The following is an 8,323-nucleotide window of genomic DNA, read 5'->3' on the forward strand; positions in this document are numbered from 1 at the left end:
AAAGTGTTGAAGGTTGGTCTCAAGATATTGTGATGACAAAGGACCAAGATATCTGGCAATTTTCTGTACTCAAGAAGACCTGTCCACCACAGAAGAATTGATACCAGTGCTAGTGCTACATAAAAAGCACTCGTGCTGGTGTCATATTAAGAACACTGGTGCTGCTGCCACAAATAAAACACTCATACTGGTGCTATGTTAAAAGCATTGCAATGGTCCCACATAAAAAGCACTCAGTACACACTGCAAAGTGGTTGGTGTTAAGAGAGATATCCAGCCACAGAAACCATGTTAGAACAGACAATGGAGTCTGGTGAAGCCTCTGGCCTTACCAACTATGGTCAAACCATCCAACCCAGGCCAGCATGGAAAACAGACGTTAAATGATGACAATGATGATATAGGTAGTCATGGCTACGTATATGTGTGCGTGCATGTGTATGTATGTATGTATGTATGTATGTATGTGTGTATGTATGTATGTATGTATCTATGTATACATGTATGTATGTATGTATATATGCATGCATGCACGTATGTATGTGTGTGCGTGTGTGTATGTATGTATCTATGTATGCATGTATGCATGTATGCATGTATGCATGTATGCATGTATGTATGTATGTATTTATGTATGTATGCATGTATGTACACAGACATGACAAAAGTAAATAGACATCCCATAAAACATTGTTTTATATTTATTTTAATTTGCAAAGGTTTATATTTTTTGTTAATTGGCATTTTCATTTTTCAGGTTCTATATGTGACTATTTAATCATGCTACATACAAAAGAAGCCTTGGAACAGTCCGAATTTCAAAGAGGCCATATTATGGGTCAATCTGAAAGTGGACTTAATCAGCATAAAATCGTAGGAAACCTTGGCATCCTGCTTTCTACAGTTAATAGAATGATGGGGTAATTCACCAGAGAGGAGGAGGAGTCAATATCACCTTGCTCAGGTTGACCAGGGTCCTCTGACAGGATCCTTCGCTTTGCTAAGAAAAGTGTAGAGGCCTCATTGCAAGGCCTCTGACATAGCAGAAGAAGTTGATGTCAGTCCCAGAACAGCTGTCAAGTATCTCTACAGACTTGGCTACTATGACAGAGCTGCAAGAAGGAAGCAAGATCATCACCCAGCCAATATCAAGCAGAGAATAGATTGGACCAGTGAAATGGTGGAGAGGCCACTAGCATTTTGGGACACTGCCATATTCTCTGAGTCCAGATTTACTTTATTTTCTGACAGAGGTCAAATGTGGATCCAGAGACTCTGTGATCAAGAATTTGAAACGAAAAGATTGCAGCCAACAATGAAACATGGCAACTATTCTGTAATGGTCTGGGGAGCAATGGTCAATCAGAACTAGTGGAGTGTGAGGGAAGCATAAACTTAGACACATATGTGTCCATATTGCAGAAAGGACTCCTTCCAATCTTCCCCTGTGGTGAAAGGATTAAAGAAAACTCTTTATTTATAGAAGATGGAGCTCCTTGTCACCTGACTAAAAAGACCCAAGATTGGTTGGAAGAGAATGGTATTAAAAAGCTTCCATGGTCAAGCCAGTTACCAGATATGAACCCTATTGAGCACCTCTGGGGAATAATGGACAGGGCACTTTGTAAAAAAAACAAGAAAGCATCCCCAAATCCAGATCTTTTGAGATTACTGCATGAAACTTGACAAGAAATTCCCCAAGAGAATATTCATCATCTGATCAGTAGCATGCCGAATAAGGTCCTTGCATTGAAAAATACAACAGATGTGTCTACTAAATATTAGATATTCACAATATAATAATTAATAAATAATTTGAATGTATAATTTCAGATTAAAATAAATTTTAATGATTATAAAGGTGTCTATTTACTACTGTCATATCTGTGTGTGTGTGTGTGTGTGTGTGTGTGTGTATGTGTGTGTGTGTGTGTATGTTTGTAAGTATGTATATTTGTATGTATGTATGTATGTATGTATGTATGTATGTTTGTATGTATGTATGTATGAATGAATGAATGAATGAAGGAATGAAATGTCTTTGAAAAACCTATTACAGTGCACAACATATAACAAATGAATTAGAACTTGATACATTCCATTATACCCTATCACACTCCATTACATCCTCAATCGAACATCTTTATCCAGCGTAGGCTATAGCAGTCATAAAACACGGTTGCACTGTCTCTACAATATTTTGATTGGCTGCATAGTCTTCCTTTCCTTATGCATTTGTCGCAGTAAACTCGTGCAAAGAAGTCATGAATAACACATCAAAAGAATAAAAATAATTTCTATGCAATTCTTATGCTTCAGTACTTCTTCAGAAGTATTATGAGGATCAAAGAACTATGTTGACATTGGGTCCCATAAATAATGCGTTTTTTTTTTCAATTGCATGAACTAAAAGTCAGAGGGAGACAGTATAAACTACCTGCACCAACTTGCTATAAAAGCAGGAAGTAATTTTACCTTGTCCTTACTCTTACATACATACATACATACATACATACATACACACACATACACATACATACATACATGCATACATACATACATACATACATACATACATACATACACACACATACATACATACACACACATACATACATACATACATACATACATACATACATACATACATACATACATACATACATACATACATACATACTACCTGCTCCTGAAGCATGGTATAGTTGCAAAGACTACTTACAATGCAATCTGCAGGAAGGAGTGCCTTGACATACACATCAAAGACATTCAGAACCAGCAGGTATTCACACATTAAAAAACTGGTGGAACACCACAATAAAAACATCAATTCAGTGCAAACATAACAAATGTGGTATTGTTCTATGGGACAGGGAAAAAAATTCCTGTACTGTTGTAGAGGTCAGCTGCCCAGGAAATATGAATGTATGAGGGAGAGTTGAAAATTATACACAGTCTTGTTTTTTCAATGTATATACACAAAAGAAGGGGATAAACAAGTACGTCATTTTTCTATATAGTCTCCTTTCTTTTCAACGCACTTGGTCCAGCAGTCCACAAGCTTGTGTATTCTCTCCAAGAAGAAGGTTGGTCATGCAACCATTTATGCACTGCTTCCTTTACATCATCCATAGGAAATCAACAACCTTGCAAACCATCTTTGAGCAGTCCAAGAATCTGATAGTTGGAAGGGGCAAGATCTGGGCTGTAGGCAGGGTGTTCCAGCTCCTCAGAACCTAATTGATTAATGGTTTCAACGGTGTGGGTGGCTGTGTGTGGGTGTGCATTGTCATGGAGCAACAAGACTATCTTTGGCAATAGGCTTTGGCACTTGATGTGAATTGCTGGCTTCAGTTTGTTGACCAGCAAAGCACTGTATCTTGCACTGTTGATCGTACACCCCTTTTCCAAGTAGTCTTCCAGTATAGGCCCTTTTGAGTCCCAAAAATGGGTTAGCATCACCTTTCCTGCAGAAGAGTGAGTCTTGAATGTTTTTGTTGCTGGCAATCCAGAATGTTTCTCCTCCACGCACTATCGTTTGGATTCTACCTCATAATGACCCACGTTTTATCTCCTGTGACTATTCTGCTCAAAAATTCTTCACCCTCAATGTTGTAGTGATCAAGTAAACATTGGCAGATCTCAAGACATTTATGCTTGTGCTCTCCAGTAGGCTCTTTTGGCGCCCATCTTGCATAGACTTTATGGAAGCCAAGTTCACTGTGGATGACTTGATAAGCAGAACCGTGACTAATCTGCAGAGAACAAGCTACCTCTTCGATTATAACTTGATGTATGTATGTATGCATGCATGCATGCATGTATGTATGTATGTATGTATGTATGTATGTATGTATGTATGTATGTATGAATGAATGAATGAAGGAAGGAATGAATGAAATGTCTGAAGAACCTATTACAGTGCACAACATATAACAAATGAATTAGAACTTGATACGTTCCATTACACCCCATCACATTCCATTACATCCTCAATCGAACATCTTTATCCAGTGTAGGCTATAGCAGTCATAAAACACGGTCTCTACAATATTTTAATTGGCTGCATAGTTTTCCTTTCATTATGCTCTGCAGTAGGCTCTCTTGGTGCCCATCTTGCACAGACTTTTTTGTGGATGACAATCTGCAGAGAACAAGCTACCTCTTTGATTGTAACTTGATCCACTCATACACACTTCTATGTGGTAGTGCACAGTCCCATATTGTGCTAAAAGCCTCCAATGAATTTCAGCACTTGACACACCTTCCAACCAGAGAAATCAGATCACTACTCTTTGTTCTTCTTTGGTGCACATTGCTAGAGGAATGGCCATGCTTACACTGTAAAGCCAGAAAGAAAAATGGCACGATCAGGTCCAAACTTTGATCATATGACCACAGTAGTACCAACTATAAGCATGCACGCACAGAAGGCAGTGTGACAATAATAAAGATATGTTATGGCAAAAGTGCAGATAAGTTTTGACTTCACCTTGTACAATCAAAAGTCCAAGAAAAGGTAACATTTATAGTGAATTAATGTGGAACTTACAGATCTTGTACCCCGTCTATGAATTCTCATTTGTGCCTATCATCATAGGTGCATTAGGTTATGTACCAACACATTTGCACAAAAACCTAGAAATACTCAGTTTCACAGAAAAAGAGCAAATCAAACTAATGTGGATTCTCCAAATCCAATCTATTAGTGGCACTGTGAAGATTTGTAAGACATTCCAAAAATTCTCCACGTGAGATTCTTATGTGAATAGATTGCACACACTTGGATGTATGCATCAACAGTTCAACCAACACACCAACTTAACCATATATTTACAAACACTGGGAACTCTCTTAACTCAAAAAGTTTTGTTGCTTTGTTAGCAGCTGACTTAAATCAAGCTCAAAGAAAAATCATCCATTCATACATACACACATACATACATAAAGCAAAACATACAAGTCTGCACATATACATTGATACATACAAAAATACACTGTTGGTGTTGAAATTTCAATGTAGGAGCCTTGGATCTAGATTAGAAACCAGATCTTTCTCTATTGGCAAGAAATCTTGAAATAAAACTGAATAATGACATATACACATATATAGAAGGCAGAATGATATAAATAAGACAGAACAAAGTAGATATAAGAACGTATATGAGACAGAATAAATAAAGTAATATAAAAGTTAACATACAAGGTGATATAAGAATGTTCCTGAACCAAGCCTAAGAATAGATGTATCAGTACTCCAGTAAGTAATCCATTTCCTGTATTAATGATATTCAGGAATCATCCCCTTCAAAATAGTCCTTGTGGAAACATACACACTGATCCCATTTGAGTATGTGTACATGTGTGTTGCTGCTTCAATTGGAGAAGGCCCAACTGATGGTGGTGGTGGAGTTGGTGGTACTCGATTCTGAAACCTATTGTCAAGATGTCGCTGTTTGCAAAGTCCATATTGGGAAGTACAAATTGCTATGTGTTAGTAACAAGCATTGTATTGCTTTGTTCTGATTATGTTCAGAAGAAGAATAAAGTGACACAGAGATGCAATGGAGAACTAAGTGGGCTGATGTAAAATATCTGATCTTATTAAGAACTAATATAGTTGTTATGAAATGGGTTAAGCAGTAACCTTTAAGTTTTGGGGGTTTTTTTAAAATATAAGCACATATAAAAAATATATATAAACTTTTCTAAAGTTCAACATGTGACTCAACACATTTGTAGTTATCTAAATTACAGTGAGTTCATGTTGACAAAAATAGATAGATAAATAAATACATAAATTATATCATACATATTTAATTTAAAAGCAGTGACAGAATCATTTCAAATATTGACAGATACAACCACCTGAGTATTGAATACCCTCTCCTCATGTTTTGATATGTTTTATTTTTGCCATAGTCCAAATGTTTTTCATTCTAACAGGAGTTAAATAGTTTTTTCATAGTTAGCTGTTTGCATATGAAATGTAAGAGTAGGTAATTTTGGACAATTAAATGCTTGTCTTCCATTCTTCTATTCAATTAATTTATTGGAGAGTGTGCATGTTAGCCAGTATTCAGGCTGATTCATTGAAAAGTGGCTCCTTGAACAAATCACAAGGAACAGAGTGAAGTGTTTAATTCTCATCTGTGTCACTTTAAGCAGATAAAAACCAAATTACTTCTTGGTTAGGATGATAGTTTATAACTGGTAGCTTTTCCAGGGGATCTTGATATCTATTTCCTTTTGTGAGATAAATTGAAACAATGTATTTGTTCAAAAAGGGCAATCAAATATTAGATATTGCTTTGAATTTGGACCACATAAATTAACAACTCAATCATTTTGAATACTTTCTTTGTCCTACACACAAACAATTCTGCCAATCAAACAATAGCAAACATGTCTAGCACAAAACTCCCTTAGTTAAGTTGTCCATTTATGGACTCTAATTGTCTTTTGTCTTTTGAATCAGAAGCTTCCTCTCAGAGTTTAGCTCAGAGTGGACATTATAGAGCTTTCCCTGGCAGATAATCTATCAACTCTTGTGTCCCCAACGTTTGATTATCTCTCATAATACTCTTATCTGTACATTAGCAATTTGTTTGCTGCCATCTCTTACAATGTTCACTCCTGTGCAGACGTTATCATTGTTTTCTCTTCCTTTACTTTCCCATTCCCCACATATTGGGACCAGGAATCCAATAACCAAAAACAGTGACAGAATAAAAGAATAAATTTGATAAATTTGTCTGAAGGAATTTTATTGACAAAAATGCAAAATAATGTGAATGCATTAATGACATGACACAAATCATGAATAAAGACTTGTTCAGATGGAAGGTCACCTTTTCTCCATAACTAAACATCTCTCCTCACACTTTTATGAAACACCTCCATTTATCCCCTTTATATTCACCTTCACTGTACCTTGTGGGTATGTCCCTCTCTACTGATACATCTCTAGCACCACCTATTTCTCTCTCACCTACTCTCTCTCTCTCTCTCTCTCTCTCTCTCTCTCTCTCTCTCTCTCTCTCTTTCTCTCTCTATCTTTCTCTCTAGCTCTATCTCTTCTCCTTCTTCTTACTTTTCCTACTGGGTAGCAAAATATCTCCTCTATAGTAAGACACCTATCTCTATCCCTCTATTATGCTCTGACCTCTCAAATGGTACAAAGCTACCCCACTCATTACAATTCCCTCTCCCAGCTGAGGGATCTTTATCATACAAGTTACTTGGTAACTTCACTGGTGCTGGTGCTACATAAAAAGCACCCAGTACACTCTGTAAGATGGTTGGCATTAGGAATGGCATTCAACCATAGAAACCATGCCACAGTTGAGAGCAGAGCCTGGTGCAGTTCTCTGACTTGCCAGCTCCTGTCAAACCATCCAACCCATGCTAGCATGGAAAAGGGATATTAAATGATGATGATGATGATAATGATGTCCTTTCTAATGCCAACCACTTTCTTGTGCATGTGTGTGTGTGTGTGTGTCATTGTCATTTAACGTCCCCTTTCCAAGCTGGCATGGGTTGGACAGTTTGACTGAGGGCTGGCAAGCCAGAAGGCTGCACCAGGCTCCAATCTGATCTGGCAAAGTTTTTACAGCTGGATGCCCTTCCCAACACCAACCACTCCAAGACTATAGTGGGTGCTTTTTATCTGCCTCTGGAACGAGGGACAGCCAGGCAGTACTGGCAACGACCACGCTTGAATGGTGCCTTGTATGTTAACTTTTATATTACTTTATTTATTCTGTCTCATATACGTTCTTATATCTACTTTGTTCTGTCTTATTTATATCATTCTGCCTTCTATATATGTGTATATGTCATTATTCAGTTTTATTTCAAGATTTCTTGCCAATAGAGAAAGATCTGGTTTCTAATCTAGATCCAAGGCTCCTACATTGAAATTTCAACATCAACAGTGTATTTTTGTATGTATCAATGTATATGTGCAGACGTGTATGTTTTGCTTTATGTATGTATGTGTGTATGTATGAATGGATGATTTTTCTTTGAGCTTGATTTAAGTCAGCTGCTAACAAAGCAACAAAACTTTTTGAGTTAAGAGAGTTCCCAGTGTTTGTAAATATATGGTTAAGTTGGTGAGACCATTGCAATGCTTTTAACATAGCACCAGTATGAGTGTTTTATTTGTGGCAGCAGCACCAGTGTTCTTAATATGACACCAGTATGAGTGCTTTTTATGTAGCACTAGCACTGGTATCAATTCTTCTGTGGTGGACAGGTCTTCTTGAGTACAGAAAATTGCCAGATATCTTGGTCCTTTGTCATCACAATATCTTGA

At 37.1% G+C, this 8,323-nt stretch overlaps 1 protein-coding gene across 1 annotated transcript in view; it reads right to left on the reverse strand.

The window, feature by feature from the left end:
- LOC106869155 (alpha-aminoadipic semialdehyde synthase, mitochondrial) overlaps window positions 1-5,570 on the reverse strand; it is a 101,852-nt gene extending 96,282 nt beyond the window's left edge. Inside the window, exon 1 of the mRNA XM_014914763.2 lies at window positions 5,204-5,570. The gene's annotated coding sequence lies outside the window, so the exon portion shown is untranslated. The remainder of the gene's footprint in view (window positions 1-5,203) is intronic.
- Between the last annotated feature and the right edge of the window lie 2,753 nt (window positions 5,571-8,323).

The sequence above is a fragment of the Octopus bimaculoides genome, chromosome 1, assembly GCF_001194135.2.
Source record: "Octopus bimaculoides isolate UCB-OBI-ISO-001 chromosome 1, ASM119413v2, whole genome shotgun sequence".
In the NCBI taxonomy this organism is placed as follows: domain Eukaryota; kingdom Metazoa; phylum Mollusca; class Cephalopoda; order Octopoda; family Octopodidae; genus Octopus; species Octopus bimaculoides.